At 46.7% G+C, this 16202-nt stretch overlaps 1 protein-coding gene and 1 long non-coding RNA gene across 5 annotated transcripts in view; one reads left to right on the forward strand and one right to left on the reverse strand.

The window, feature by feature from the left end:
- Positions 1–16202, reverse strand: part of IGLL1 (immunoglobulin lambda like polypeptide 1) — a 257330-nt gene that overhangs the window by 140275 nt on the left and 100853 nt on the right. The gene's annotated exons all lie outside the window — the stretch shown is intronic.
- LOC149119906 (uncharacterized) overlaps positions 1–16202 on the forward strand; it is a 75453-nt gene that overhangs the window by 26067 nt on the left and 33184 nt on the right. Inside the window, exon 3 of one of the 4 annotated variants that reach the window (XR_016227376.1) lies at positions 14906–15033. The exons of the other annotated variants lie outside the window; for them this stretch is intronic. This is a non-coding gene — a long non-coding RNA (uncharacterized LOC149119906). The remainder of the gene's footprint in view (positions 1–14905; positions 15034–16202) is intronic. 4 annotated transcript variants of the gene reach the window in all.

The following is a 16202-nucleotide window of genomic DNA, read 5'->3' on the forward strand; positions in this document are numbered from 1 at the left end:
GGGGCTGGGCCTGACTGAAGCCAGAAACTCCATCCTGTGCTCCCACATGAATGACAGGAACCCAAGCACTGAGGTCATCACCTGGGCCTCCCAGGGTGCACATGTGCAGGAAGCTGGATCAGAAGCAATGGTGGGACTCTATCTCAGGAAATCCAATATGGAATGGGGGCTTCCCAAGCAGATGGCAAATCTATTGTACTGCAATGCCTATCTCCTTAGACCTGACTTGATTATGATGAGATTGATGTCTTGAGAAGTCCAGGCCACAGATTGATAGGATGCACCTGCACTGGCATGTATGTGGGACTTGGTATTTCCTAGAGATTTCCAGGTTATGCAGCATGGTTTGGGGTTTGATTTGTGTGAGAGAGAGCAAGAAGGAAGACGACAGCATTCCAGGCATGTGGGAAGTGGGCCATAGGAAGGAAGATCTGAGTATGGCTGTTTCCATCTCTTTCTGCAGCTCTCCTAACAAATAAAATGAAAATAAGTTTTTAAAAACTTTGTTAGCTCTTCTTTTAGAAAAGATTGCCCCCTCCCTGGAGTTTTCTCCTCTCTAGCATGTGCACATTGTGCCCCCAGCAGTTGACCTATTACAGTCTGTGTTCCCTACCTACATTTGAGCCCTAGCAGAGGCCTGTGCTCAGTTAAGCTGGGATTCTCTGCATCTGACAGTCAAGGCAATTTCTGAAGGTGTGTTTTGCAAGTGACCTCACTTTTCTGTAGGATACAAGATGAGTTGGTGACTTCAGGTGTTCAGCTTTTGTCTTGTGGCATGGCTGGGAGTGACTATTGATATGCTTTGTACTTGTGGGTTAAAAGATATAAATCAATTAATCCTTTTTTGGAAAATGGGACTCTAACTTAGCTTGTTTCCCCTGCAAATAGTCTCTTTGCTTCCCCTTTCCTGATCTGAATGGAAGAGCAACAAGGAGGACATCTCCGCATGTTGACAATCAGATCACCCGGGAATCAGTGACATCCTAGAGTTACGGTTGTCCTTGGTTATTGTGGGGCGATGAGTTTTCTTCCTCTGTTCTTTGTGGCCTGTGAGCTTCGATGCCAGATGTGTGCTTTCTGGCTGAGCTGTGAGTGTAGATTTCCCTAAGGGACCAGGTGTGAATGTGTAGAGTGTAGACTGCTGGTGTGTGTGAGGGGAGATCCAGCCAATTGCAGCTCAGAGAGGAGGTGAGAAGTGGTGGCTGCCATAGCCAGGATGACCCTTCCTGTCTCCTCCCTTCCTGGGTTCATTGATCCTGGGCCCCATCCCTTAAGTTCAGCCATAGCTTTTTTTTCCCTTCGTTTAGAGATTTATTCATATATTGAAAAGTCTGAGTTACAGAGAGAGAGAAGGAGAGGCAGGGAAAGAGAGTTCTTCCATCCACTGGTTCACTCTCCAGTTGGCTCCTAAGGCTGGAGCTCTACTGATCCAATGCCAGAAGCCAGAGGCTTCTTCCAGGTGTCCCATGTGTGTAGAGGGGCCCAAGGACTTGGGCCATCTTCTACTGTTTTCCCAGGCCATAGCAGAGAGGTGGATCAGAAGTAGAGCTCCCAGGATTTGAACCAGTACCCATATGGGATGCCAGCACTGCAGGCCGCAGCTTCACCCACTATGCTGACACAGGTGCTGGCCCATCAGCCACAGCTTTTCTGCTCAGGAGGAGTCATTATGGCCTTTGGCTCCTTCTACTCCCTAGCCCCCAACCCTCCAGCCCCTGTTTCTTGCACCACAGGAACATTTTCCCCTAGGATCTGACCTCCTGTCAGCACTCACACAAGCCAGCATTTCTCACACTGGATCTACAGAGCATAGACACAAAAAACAGAACGAGTATGGTGTTTAATATTAAATAAGACTCTTGTGTGGCGAGGAGCCAGCTGGAGGCCATGAAAGGAGCTGCCTGGGAGCAGAGTTGTGCCATGTCCTGGAGGGGAGGGAGGAAGGGTCACGTGGGAGGCTCTATATCCATAGGTGCTGGGAAACTGGGTATGAAGATGCAAGGAAAGATGGGAAGGCCAGGCATAAAACTGCCCCTGGGACCAGCAGGAGGAAAACAGAGGGCAGGCGACGTGGTTGACCTTTCCATGGACTATGCTGGAAACTAGGGGGTGAAGGGTCCATGGCCTCCTCTGGAGGGGGAGTATAGGTTGGTGTTGTGTCCATGGGCTCCTCTGGAGGAGGAGCCTATGGGATTGTGGTATCCATTGGTTCCTCCCTTGGTGGAGCGTAGGAGGGTGTGGTGTCCAGGCACTACTCTGGAGGAGGAGCCTATGGCATTGTGGTGTCCATTGGCTCCTCCTTTGGTGGAGCTTGGGAGGTTGTGGTGTCCAGGGACTCCTCCCATGGGGGAGCACAGGAGGGTGTGGGTCAATAGGCTCCTCCCATGGTGGAATGTTGGGAGTGTGATATCCCTGGGCTCTTCCCGTGGTGGAACATGGGGAGGTGTGGATCCGCCCAAGATGTTTCTTATGGGGGCGTGGTGTCCATCAGTTCTGGTGGCTCATATGGCGGTGTGGTGTCCATCAGTTCTGGTGGCTCATATGGCGGTGTGGTGTCCATCAGTTCTGGTGGCTCATATGGCGGTGTGGTGTCCATCAGTTCTGGTGGCTCATATGGCGGTGTGGTGTCCATCAGTTCTGGTGGCTCATATGGGGGCGTGGTGTCCATGGGCTCCTCCTCCCGAGGTGGAGTGTATGGAGGAGTAGTGTCCATGGCTTCTTCCTGTAGGGGAGCAGAGAGGGATGAGTTGTTTATAGCTCTCTCCTTTCAGGGAACATATGGGGGTGATGTGTCCCTTGATACCCCCCATTGGGGAGTATAGGGGGAGAGATGTCCATGGCTTCCTCCTGTGGAGGAGTATCAGGGGGTAAAGTGTCCATATCCTGGATAATTGGATGATGTACTTTGCAGGTTTGCTTCCTCCGCCTTCCATTGCCGGTTCGTCTGGTAGGATCAGGCGTGCTCAGTACAGGTCCTAGAAAGGAAAAGGCAGGAAGGATGTGAACTGCTGTGCACCTGGGTGACCTCAGCATCACCTCCCAAAGTGCTTTTGCTTTCTGTTACAAATGTATTATGTGTAAAGGTTGAGTTGGGGAGTGAGAAAACCAAAAGAGAGCTTCCATCTTCTGACTTGACCCTGAAATGGCCACCACAACTGGCAAGGTAGCTGGCCAGACAGGGGCCTGGCACTTCACCAGTGCCTTCCAAAATGGCCACGTACTTGAGCCATGTTCTACTGCCTTCCCAGGTACATTAGCAGGCAGCTGGGTTGGAAGTGCAGCAGCTGGGACTCAACCCAGCACTCCTTTGGGATGCTGGTGTTGCAGGCAGTGGCTGAGCCCACTGCACCACAGCACTGCACACACACGTGCTCCCCGCACTTCTACCACACCTCCCCTACAAGGCTTTCAGATTTCCATGATGATCAGGTTACCTAGACTACGGGGTGGTGGCATCCTGGCCTTACCGATGTTCACTCTGTTGGAGCACACGCGTTGTCGAGTCTGAAGCCCGCAGAGAGTGGTCAGCAGTGCCACGATGGCCCTGAGTTTTCTTATCAGACTGGATTGTCTGACTTTTGGTCTGTAAGACCTATGGTATTTTGCCCGTGGACCAACTGGTCCAGGGCCAGAGGCGGGAGTGTGACCCCGACCTGGGCCTGGGGGCCCCTTAGGTCGGTGGTCAGCCCCCATTGCTGGGGCAGGTGAGGGGGGCAAAATTTGCTCCCCAAAGTTTTTGAAAAGAAGCTGGTGAGTCTCTATGCTATGAAGACTTCCCAAAGCACTTTTGGCTGCTATCGCTCCGAAGGGCTAAAGCCAAAATGCCACATCTGCAGAACCTTAGTGGTCACAGAATGGGCACGTGTCACAGAACCTGCTGCTAGGGGTGCGCATCATAGAGAGCAGGCCCTGGAGATGGGTGTGTCCAGGACCCAGGCTAGGGGTGGAGTTTGACAAGATGGCCTTAGGAGTGGCACATTGTGCAGATGACATGGGAGGAAGTGGCCCCAGCAAAGGCTGCCGATCCCCTCTGGACTCTTGTGTCCCTCCAGGCTCTTACTGAGGGCAGAGGGTGTCTGTATTGAGCATCATGAGCTGTTGGTAGTGCAGTGGCCCCCTCAGTGCTTTTCCAGGGCCTAGAGCCCTCAGGGCACTGGGCAGGACCCATTGCCCGATCCCTGACCCTCAGGTGGCTGAGTGCTAGGAGCGGTCTCTTGGCAAGCAGGTCCTGTAGGCTATGGCCGCATTGGTGTCACCCAGTGTGGGTCCTCCTTCCCTTGTCCTGGAAACACTGAGGAGAGAGCCCTCAGGGCAGAAATGCATGTGCCCCTCAGAGCCTGAGGTGCTGGCAGCATAGTTTTGGGCCAGGTAGGCTGGGAGAGACATGCTGACCATATAACTGAGATTCCATTCCTGCGAGTTCTCTGGGGAAACGCCAAGTTGGATTTCCACAAAGACCTGTTTATCAATCTGTTGCTGCTCCATTCCCAGATCTAGATCCTGGGGTGACCCAACTTCATCCTCTTATTTAAAAAAAATTTTTTTTTAATTTATTTGAATGACAGAATTAGAGAATGATCCTCCATCTGCCAGTTCTCTCCCCATGTTGCCACCACAGTCAGGGCAGGTCAGGAGAAAGCCAGGAGCTTCCTCCATGTCTCTCACATGTACAGGGGCGCAGGGACTTGGGCCATCCTCTGCTGCTTTCTCAGGCACATTAGCAGGGAGCTGCAAGTGCCTCAGGGTGTGGGATCGCACATTGCACCATGATGCCGGCCCACATCCAGCTTTTCTAGAGCGTGTCTTCGTGTTTCAGTTGTTCTGGGCATAGCACTGTGGGTCCTGTTGCTTTTCCCATCTGATTAGAGTCCCTTTTCTTCCTGTTCGGCAGAGTAATGAAACCTTAGGGCCGCACGATTCTTTGACCTTCTGCTCTGTTGTGACTGTTCCCCTTGGTGTGACCTTTGTACAAACAGAGCCTCACCCTCTGAGTCTGTGCTTTCTGTTTTGGGTTCTGCAGATGTCGTTTAGAGAATTTAAGGGCGAAAACACAGCCAGCAGTGATTTAAATCCTTAACGTTTCTCCTGCTCTTCATTACTCCTGATGTACCAGACTTCCTGTGGGCAGGATTTCACTTTAGCCTGAAGAATTCCATCCACTTGGTGCTATTTTGATGGCAAGTGGTCTTCTGATGACTGCTCTTAGTATTCCTTCTTCTCCACCACCCTTCCTTTTTCTGCATAGGGGGCTGAGATCCTTCAGGGTGTCTTGGTTCCCTCAAGAATCCTGGGAGATCTTTTCTTTCTGCACTTGGAGGACAGGGTTCTAGTATCCTGTGGACTTTGTGTTTTCTGATGAGAAGTCAAACCCTCTCATGTGGGTATTCCCTTGTTGGGAGTGTGCCATTGGCTCTGATTTCAAGATTCTCCCCCCACCCTTTTTTTTTGTGGATTGTTCACATGTCCCTGTAATGCTTCTGAGCTACTTGGATTGTATTCCTAAAAGGATGATCTTCCTGGCCATTGGATTCTTTATAGATTTTGTTGTTCACTGCTCCCCCATTTCTCCTCCCCCCCCCATTTCAGGCTCCCAAACATTAGGACTCTTGCTCTGGTTCACACATCTCTGAGGCTCCATTCATTTAGCTTCCAGCTTCTTCCCTTCTCTTTGTTCTTCAACTTGTACCTTTCTGTTGATTGGCATGTAATCTGATCCTTCCTCTTTTTCTACACTCTGGCCCTGATTCAATCCATTGCATTTTTTTTTTGACAGGCAGAGTAGACAGTGAGAGAGAGAAAGAGACAGAGAGAAAGGTCTTCCATTTGCCCTTGGTTCACCCTCCAATGGCTGCCATGGCTGGCGCCCTACGCATCGTGGTGATCCAAATCCAGGAGCTAGGTGCTTCTCCTAGTCTCCCATTGGGTGCAGGGCCCAAGGACCTGGGCCATCCTACACTGCACTTCCGGGCCATAGAAGAGAGCTGGCCTGGAAGAGCGGCAACTGGGACAGAATCAGGCACCCCGACTGCGACTAGAACCCGGTGTGCCAGCACCGCAAAGTGGAGGATTAGCCTGTTGAGCCATGGCGCCATCCCATCCATTGCAGTTTGATAGGTATGTTGTACGTTCAGGCCTGACATTTCCAGCTTGTGTTTTTCATGTAATTCTTCGTCTGCTCGGAACACATTCTTCCATCAATTTCAAGAGCATTTGCCTTTCCTTCTTTGGAAATGGTTAGAGGAGATGCTGTCCCTAGTCATTCCTCTATGAGGACAGGTTCAGTGCCAATCAGTGGTCTTTTTCTTTGAGAGCTGATCAGACTGTCCTAGTCATCTCTATGTTTTGTTGTGTACTGCTCCGTGGCATTCTGGACAGTGTGGGAGACTAAAAACTCTCAGGAGGTTGCTCATTTTCCTTCTCTGTTGCTCTGTGAAGCAAACCACATAGCGCACATCTAACTGATCTTGGTGTTTTGGCTCATGTCCTACAGTGGTGCACCTTTGTGCAGTTTTCAACTCATTTTCATGGAGCTGTGTCCACTGAGACCTTGTACCCTCAGAGGTCACCTGGAAGTCAATTGCTTGGTTGCGTGGGAGCTCAGTTCCACAGTCTTTCCTCCTCTAGGGCGTGGCCTGTGTATGTGCAGTCAGAGGGATCTCACATCTTGTGCTGATTCATCTGCAGACTATTTGTCCCCTGCAGCTCTCTGATGTGCACAGTTCTCCTGACATTTGCAAGTGCCGCTCTTCCATGTTCTTCTCAGTGGTGTTTACCCTCGTGCCGTGGTCCAGATCCACCGACAAGAATACCTGTGAGGTGAGATTGTTTAAGGAAAGATCGCTGGAGACTTTCCTCCTCTTCCTTGGAGAATGCCATTGTTTCTAATTTGTTTAAGCAGAAATAGAGTAATTTCCAAGGTTTTCCCTTCACTACTGCAGAGACCGAGGACAGCTTTGTCAGTGAAGGGAGAGGAACAAAACAAATGGTTATAACATTCCTATTCCCCATCAGTTTTATGTTGACTGCAGCCCCGGTCAGGAAGACCCTCCCTTTATCTCCATGACAGGCTGGCCTGTCAGCCTGGCAGGTCCATGGTTCTTTGGCCGCTGTGTTCCCTGTGCACAGCTGAGTTTGCCAGCCATGGAGAGAACCCCAGGGGAGGGCCAAGTGTGTCCACATTTCAGTCATGTCCATGTTCCCTATCATGACTGGTTTGTAATCTCTGGAGTTAGTGATGACTGTACTTAGTGGAGAATAGAAATGATCAACCTGACATTCCTCAAGGAAGCACAGAAGTTGATATTGAGCATGAGCCTGTCCCAGTGTCATTCCTTGCCCCTTTGAATGCATTGGGCTGATCCCTGCAGGTTCCCGTTCCCCATGGATGCATCTCAGTTTTTTCTCTCTGCCATTAGCCCTGATGTGTCCCAGGAGAGTGTACAGTTCATATGTAGTCATCCAGGGGAAGGAGCTGTGACTGGACAGACATGGAGCAGCCCTTACTGTGTATAAATGATGGCTGGCAACAGGAAAGGAGTCAGCTGGTTGGAGGGATAACAGGAAGTTCAACTATGTTACTGTTGCATGTGAATTGTTTCCCATTTAAATAATGGATCATTTGAGCCAACAAAAACCTTATTCCTGCTAATCACTGATCAGCCATAGGACTGAGGTGATCCATAAGAGAGAAATGATGGTTGGACGTGTTCTCCCTCATTTTAGACCTGGTACATCGTAATTGCTGAGCAAACCTGATGATGATCCAACTTTGTGGAACCATGATTCTAAATTGTTTTGGTAAAGCAAGTGGTAATTCATTTCCTGAATTCCTTCAGAGTGGATATTAGTAACACTTTTCTTACAGATGTTAATTATTTGAAAGGCAGAGATACAGAGAGAGAAGGAAAGAGACTTTCCATCCTCTAGTTCACCCCTAGATGGCTGCAATGGCTGGGGTTTGGCCAGGCTGAAGTCCAGAGCCAGGAGCTTCATCCTGGTCTGCCATGTGGGTGCAGGGGCCCAAGTACCTGAGCTGTCTTCTGCTGCTTTTCCCAGGCCATTCACAGGAAACTGGATCAGAAGTGCAGCAGCCAGGACTCAAACCATATGTGATGCAGACCCTACCATGTGGAGGCTTTACTTTTTATGCGAAAGCACCATCAGCTATTAATAACTTTTGTACAAGAAATACAAATAAAATGAGCATGAAGAGAAAATAATCACTCAGTTTGGGCCATCTAGGAAGCCAGAAAATAGTTTGATTAGGACAGTGTAACAAAGAGTTATTAAGTTATGATAGAAGAGTAACTCTCTTGTATAGAGAATTCCAATAGGTGTCCTAGGGCTCAGGAAGAGCACCTAAGGAAGTAAACATTTGTAGGGGTCCCACTCCCCAAGGATGGGCTTCAGAACTCACAGGTTGCTGTTGATCCTAGCAGACAGTGGACAAGTGTTTGTATGACTGAGTGCAGATTTGGTGCACTCTCACTGGGCTGAAGACAGCCATCTGAGGTCTGTCTCCCTCTCTCCTCAACTCTGTCTCCCTGCACACACCTCATGTGTGTTTTCCTTTGGTTTTTCTAAAAGATGTATTTGTTTGTTTGAAAGAGTTACATGGAGGGAGAAGGAGAGACAGAAAGAGACAGAGAGAGAGAGGGAGAGAGAGAAATAGAGAGAAAGGGTGAGAGGGTGAGAGAGAGGAAGGTTGAGAGAGGGAGAGAGAGGGAGAGAGAGAGGGAGAGGAAGATGAAGAGAGAGAGAGAGAGAGAGTCTTCCAGGCACTGGTTCACTCCCCAGTTGGCTGCCATGGCCGGAGCTACACCAATGCAAAGCAAAGACCATGAGCCAGGATCCTGGTGATTTTTCTGGGTCTCCCACGTTGTTTGTTGCAGAAGCCCCAAAACTTGGGTCTTCTTCCACTGCTCTCTCAAGCTATAGCAGAGGGCTGGATCAGAATTGGAGCAGCCAGGACTTGAACCAGCATGCATATGGGATGCTGGTACTGCAGGCAGTGGCACTTTACCGGCTATGCCACAGCACCAGCCCCTTTCCTATGGGTTTTGATTTAGTCGTGTGTTTTGAGAAGTATTTTTTTTTAAGAAACACGAATGGATTTAAGTATTTCAAACTCTCTCTGAGGTTGATATTATTATTACGACCATGTATGTCACAGGTAATGGAAGATAAGTCTAAGGTGGCAAAGAGAAATCTCTGGTGACTGCTCTTCAGGCTTGGACTGTGGGACTTTGGACAAGCGAGGGAAAGCCCCTGTGTGCTTTATTTCCTCACTTGTGCAGGATGGTGGACAAAAGAGACAATGTGTAGTTGTGGTGGTTCCTGGGTGTGGCTCAGACTGGGGCTGTCACGGTGTGCTAGAAATGTGGAGAGAGTGATAGAGAGGAGGCCAGGTGATGCTGGGAGGGTGTGTAGGGATCAAGGATGACTTGGGGAGTCAACAGTACAGGGTTGAACTCTGGGAATTAGCAGAGTCCAGGGCTCAGTGGGGGAAGCTCTACATCAGAGGAGGGGTGGCCCTGGCCTCTTTCTCCACCCCTAACTCATACTTGCCTGCATTTCCCATCTCATCACTCAGCCTGGCCAGAGTGGGCACTAGGGAGAGCATGGCATGGGGGTAGACCCAGTTCATGCTCTCACAAGTGGGTTTGCTGGGTTCACCCTCTGTCTCAGGTGGGGCCTGGGGCAAAGCCTGGTCACAAGGCCTGGCAAGCAGACTCCTTCAGAGTGGCTTTGCTTTGGAGGTGACCCGGAGGTTCTCAGTAATGACTTCCATAGGTTCAACTCAGACACCTGATCCTGTGAGTGGGGCTGACTCAGGCAGATATAGGGGGAGTTTGCAGGATGCAATAATCATCTGTGGATGAATAGTATTTTCTTGAGTCTCTTGGTTCTTTGTGACCTGATTAGAAAATGTCATCACCTGTGTCCTCCTGGGGGAATGTTGTCCACATGTATGTGGGACACTACCCACTGTCTCTATGTTTTATAATGTCTGTATAGTACACTTGTTTTTATTTTTAACTTTTATTTAATGAATATTAATTTCCAAGTACAGCTTATGGATTACAATGGCTTACCCCCCATAACGTCCCTCCCACCCGCAACCCTCCCCCCTCCCACTCCCTCTCCCCTTCCATTCACATCAAGATTCATTTTCGATTCTCTTTATATACAGAAGATCAGTTTAGCATACATTAAGTAAAGATTTCAACAATTTGCTCCCACACAGAAACATAAAGTGAAAAATAATAGATGATTTTTTGAATGATGATGAAATCAGATCAGACCTATTGTCATGTTTAATCCCAGTGAGAGTCAAGTTGGGAATTGATAATTTCTTCTTCTTTTTTTTTTTTTTTACAGAAGATCAGTTTAGTATACATTAAGTAAAGATTTCAACAGTTTGCACCCCCATAGAAACACAAAGTGAAATATACTGTTTGAGTACTCGTTATAGCATTAAGTCTCAATGTACAGCACATTAAGGACAGAGATCCTACATGAGGAGCGAGTGCACAGTGACTCCTGTTGTTGACTTTACAAATTGACACTCCTGTTTATGGCATCAGTAATCTCCCCATGCTCCAGTCATGAGTTTCCAAGGCTATGGAAACCCCTTGAGTTCTCCGACTCTTATCTTGTTTAGACAAGGTCATAGTCAAAGTGGAGGTTCTCTCCTCCCTTCAGAGAAAGGTACCTCCTTCTTTGAAGACCTGTTCTTTCCACTGGGATCTCACTCACAGAGATCTTTCATTTAGGTTTTTTTTTTTTGCCATAGTGTCTTGGCTTTCCATGCCTGAAATGCTCTCATGGGCTTTTCAGCCAGATCGGAATGCCTTTAGGGCTGATTCTGAGGCCACAGTGCTGTTTAGGACATCCGTCATTCTATGAGTCTGCTGAGTATCTCGCTTCCCATGTTGGATCGCTCTCCCTTTTATTTATTCTATCGGTTAGTATTAGGAGGTACTAGACTTGTTTATGTGATCCCTTTGACTCTTAGTCCTTTCATTATGATCAATTGTGAACTGAAATTGATCACTTGGACTGGTGAGATGGCATTGGCACATGCCACCTTGATGGGATTGAATTGGAGTCCCCTGGTATGTTTCTAACTCTACCATTTGGGGCAAGTCAGCTTGAGCATGTCCCAAATTATACCTCTCTTCCCTCTCTTATTCCCACTATTATGTTTAACAGGGATCACATTTCAGTTAATTTTCAACACTTAAGAATAACTGTGTATTAATTACAGAATTAAACCAGTCATATTAAGTAGAGCAGACAAAAAAACTACTAAGAGGGATAATGTATTAAGTTGTTCATTAACAGTCAGGGCTATGCTGATCAAGTCACCATTTCTCATAGTGTCCATTTCACTTCAACAGGTTTCCTTTTTGGTGTTCAGTCAGTTGTCACCAATCAGGGAGAACATATGGTATGTGTCCCTTTGGGACTGGCTTATTTCACTCAGCATGATGTGTTCCAGTTTCCTCCATTTTGTTGCAAATGACTGGATTTCATTGTTTCTTACTGCGGTATAGTATTCTAAAGAGTACATATCCCATAATTTCTTTATCCAGTCTACCATTGATGGGCATTTTGGTTGGAGGCAAGATAGCGGAATAGTGAGGGCGCGCAACGATAGTCCGGGTAAATTTAGTTTAATAAAAGCGGAGTTACAGTAGCCTCAGACAAAGGATCAGGAAAAAATTGCAGAGGAAACTCTTTCGGAGCTATTCGCTGTGACCCAAAGGACCTACTGGGAGAGCAGGGTCGTCCACCACGCGGAAGCTGAACTGTGGGAGCCGCAGAGTCTGAGTGCCAGTGTGGGAAGGGGAGTCTATGTGACAAAGACACCAGCGGGGAGAGGAGGGATGCTAAGGGCTCTGAGTCCACACATTGGCGCTGGAAGCGAAGCCTTGCAGTATTACTTACCTCCTGAACAAAAAATAAAATAAAATAAAATAAAATAAAATAAAATAAATAAATGAATAAATAAATAAAGAGAGATTTACCACGCATAACCTGAGGGTGTCACCTTTGCACACCTGTAACCTTGAAGAACCAAGCAGAGCTCTCAGGCCACACCCATCTCAAGCCTCCAAGGCTCCTCCAACAGCAGGCAGTCCACTTAACACGGACATAGTATAATAATAATAAAAAAAACCTCACAGTGAGGGAAACAGAATTAACCATGCCAAGCAATAAACACAGAAATCGACGGAACAAGATCAATGATGACATTATGATGCTTCCAAAAAACAAAACACCCCAAGCCAAGATTATGAAGATGATGAGATAGAAGAAATGCAAGATATGGATTTCAAAAAATTTATGATAAGAACATTTAGAAGTTTTCAAAAGCAAATCCTTGAACTACAGAAATCCTTATTGGACAGGATTGAAAATCTCTCTCGTGAAAATGAAATTTTAAGGAAGAATCAAAATGAAACGCAGAAACTAGTAGAGCAGGAAAGTGTGATAGTGAAGAGAAATCAAAATGAAATGAAGAGCTCAATAGATCAAATGACAAACACATTAGAGAGCCTTAAAAACAGAATGGGTGAAGCAGGAGAGAGAATATCGGACTTAGAAGACAGAGAACGGGAAAGGATACAGTCAAACCAAAGAAAAGAAGAGGAAATTAGAAATCTAAAAAATATTGTTGGGAATCTACAGGATACTATTAAAAAAAACCAACATTCGGGTTCTAGGAGTTCCTGAAGGCATGGAGAGAGAGAAAGGATTAGAAGGCCTTTTTAGTGAGATACTAGCAGGGAACTTTCCAGGTTTGGAGAAGGACAGAGACATCCTAGTACAGGAAGCTCATAGAACCCCCAGTAAACATGACCAAAAGAGATCCTCACCACGACACGTTGTAATTAAACTCACCACAGTGAAACATAAAGCAAAGATCCTAAAATGTGCAAGAGAGAAATGTCAGATTACTCTCAGAGGATCTCCAATCAGACTCACAGCAGACTTCTCATCAGAAACACTACAGGCTAGGAGGGAATGGCGAGACATAGCACAGGTGCTGAGAGAGAAAAATTTCCAGCCCAGAATATTATATCCTTCTAAGCTCTCATTTGTGAATGAAGGTGAAATAAAGACCTTTCATAGCAAACAGAAATTGAAAGACTTTGTGGCCACTCGTCCGGCCCTGCAAAAGATACTTAAAGATGTGCTACACTCAGAAACACAGAAACACGGCCATCAATATGAAAGAAGGGAAAGGAAGAACACCTACCAGTAAAAGAGCATGGGAAGCTGAAAGCATACACTCGAAAATATCTCTGGGAAAAATGGCAGGGCAAAGTCACTATGTATCAATAGTCACATTAAACGTGAATGGCCTGAACTGTCCAGTTAAAAGACACAGACTGGCTGATTGGCTTAAGGAACACAACCCAACTATTTGTTGCCTACAAGAAACACATCTCTCTAACAAAGATGCATGCAGACTGAAAGTGAAAGGTTGGAAAAAGATATTCGATGCCACCAGAAACCAAAAAAAAGCAGGTGTAGCCATATTAATATCAGACAAAATAAACTTTAATACAAAAACTGTTAAGAGAGACAAAGAGGGGCACTATATAATGATTAAGGGTTCAATTCAACAGGAAGATGTAACTATTATAAATGTATATGCACCTAATTACAGGGCACCGGTCTATTTAAAAGATATGTTAAGGGACTTAAAGGGAGACTTAGATTCCAATACAACAGAAAGGTACCAAATAAATGAGCTTTCAGCGCATCTCAAGGACCTAGAAAATTTGCAGCAAACCAGACCCAAACCTAGTAGGAGAAGAGAAATAATTAAAATCAGAGAAGAAATTAACAGGATTGAATCCAAAAAAAATTACAAAAAATCAGCCAAGCGAAGAGCTGGTTTTCTGAAAAAATAAACAAAATTGACACCCCATTGGCCCAACTAACTAAAAAAAGAAGTGAAAAGACCCAAATCAATAAAATCAGAGATGTATAGTACACTTGTGCAGTGCACTGTGATGTGTCCCAAGAGGTGCATAGTGATGGATTTAGTGATAGCAGTGGTCAAGTGATGCCAGTGACGGTAATACAGTGACCCAGAGATACACCAAGAGATACAGTCATATCTGGTGATATGTCAATATACAGTGACATACAATAGTGACATACAGAGACAGGTAGAGTGGTATAGAGTGTCAGAGCAATATTTAGTGACAGATGGTGATGTACAGTGACAAATATAGGTGTATAGTGATATATAGTGAGAGATACAGTAATACATAGGGCAGATATGGTGATGCATAGTGGCAGATATAGTGATGTGTAGTGATATAGTGATACATAAGGACAGATACGGTGATACACAGTGACAGTGATACATAGAGACAGAGTGATATATAGTGAAATCAAATGTATGGTGGCAGATATGGTGATAAACAGATATGGCCAATATAGCCCTATACTGACATATTGTGATAGTGATATACAGTAGTTGGTGGAGTACAGTGTGGAAGATGTTGATACAGTAGTGTGGTGCCACAGTGATATTTTAGAGTGACATAGTAAAAGACACAGATATCGGTGTATCCATGGGTGACATGTGAGTGTTGGTGTGTGGTGTTTTGTGCATAACATTCCTTGTTGCTCTGTTCTTGCACGTTTTGGCACAGAGTTGTCTTACACCTGAGAGTATCCATCAGGAATAAGGATTGGCTGTCTTTGGGGATGACTAATTCTCTAAGGTCTCAGGATTCATGAATATGCACACCACTTGCTGCATTGTGAAGTCTCCTCAGGGCTGGTGTTTGGGACAGTAGTTGCACTGCCACTTGGGACACCCACGTCCTGTATCATAGTGCCTGGATTTGATTCCTGACTCTGCTTTTGATTCCAGCTTCCAGCTACTGTGACTGCTGGGAGGCTGCAGGTCATGGCGCAACTGCCAGGGTCCCTGACACCCTTGTGGAAGACCTGGATTCAGTTCCTGGGTCCTGGAATCACTCTGCCCCATCTCTTCCTGAGGTGAGCTTTTAGGGAGTGAACCAGCTGAAGAGAAATCTCTCTCACTCTTGTCACTCTGCCTTTAAAACAAATAATTTAAATTTTGAATTTATTTTAGTTTCATTGTTGACGTTTCTAAAGTATAGGCAAAAGGGAATCTCATATTTAAAAATAGTGCAAAGCTGGGGCTGGCTTTGTGGCACAGCAGGGGAAGCCACCACCTGCAATGCCAGAATCCCATATGGGGGTTGGTTTATGCCCTCCCAGCCGCTCCACTTCCAATCCAGCTCCCTGCTTATGGCCTGGGAAAAGCAGTGGAAGATGGCCCAAGTGCTAGGGCCTCTGCCACCCACATCAGGGACATGGATGAACTCCTGGATCCCGATTTCAACCTAGCACAGTCCTGGCCATTGTTGCCATCTAGGGAGTGAACCAGTGGGTTTAAGATAGATCTCTCTCTCCCCTCTCACTCCATACCCCTTAACTGTGGGAATTATCTCTCACCCTGTCTCTGTCTGTTTCCTCTCTCTCTCTCTGTCATCACCCTGGTTTAAAACAAATAACATAAATAGAAAACTTAAAATCCATTCTTTATGTACATTTACAAAGCATAGGCAAAATGGATAATCATATTTAAAGTATGTGCATAGTGGCCATGGGGCCCTGTGGACTGTGGAGGTGACACCTCCAGGGCAGAGCACTGAGAACTTTGGTGGGTGACACAGGGAACTTGCCCTGGACCTGTGATGTGGAGGTCACTGAAAATGTGTCAGCGTCCCAGGGGTGGGAAGTTGAACAACCCTGGATGAGTCATTCAAGCCCGTTGTGTCCCAGAAGTTCTTTGCCTCTGGGTACATCATGCGATGTCTCTGGGATGGGCTTGGAGGGGATGACCTTCTGTGGGACCGGAGCCTGGAAGCAGTGCATCTCCCTGCATTTCTTGTTCTCTTTCTTCCTAGAAACATTTACAACTGTGGAGTATGGAGCTCTTGGAATGAAAGAGAATGTGTTGATAGTGTTAGCCTAACCCGTGGCGTGGGGCCTGTTGCATGGCTGAGTGACAGGGGGAAAGTCTCTGTGAGGCTGTGATGTGTGTGAGCTGCCCCCTTTCTTACCATCGTCCTTGGTGTAAGGATCAAGTTAATGTCACAGTTCCCCACGTGCATTCCATTGTCTCAAGGAGTCAGCAA

Source organism: Oryctolagus cuniculus, chromosome 21 (genome assembly GCF_051225735.1).
Source record: "Oryctolagus cuniculus isolate XC-2025 breed Fujian yellow rabbit chromosome 21, ASM5122573v1, whole genome shotgun sequence".
In the NCBI taxonomy this organism is placed as follows: Eukaryota; Metazoa; Chordata; class Mammalia; order Lagomorpha; family Leporidae; genus Oryctolagus; species Oryctolagus cuniculus.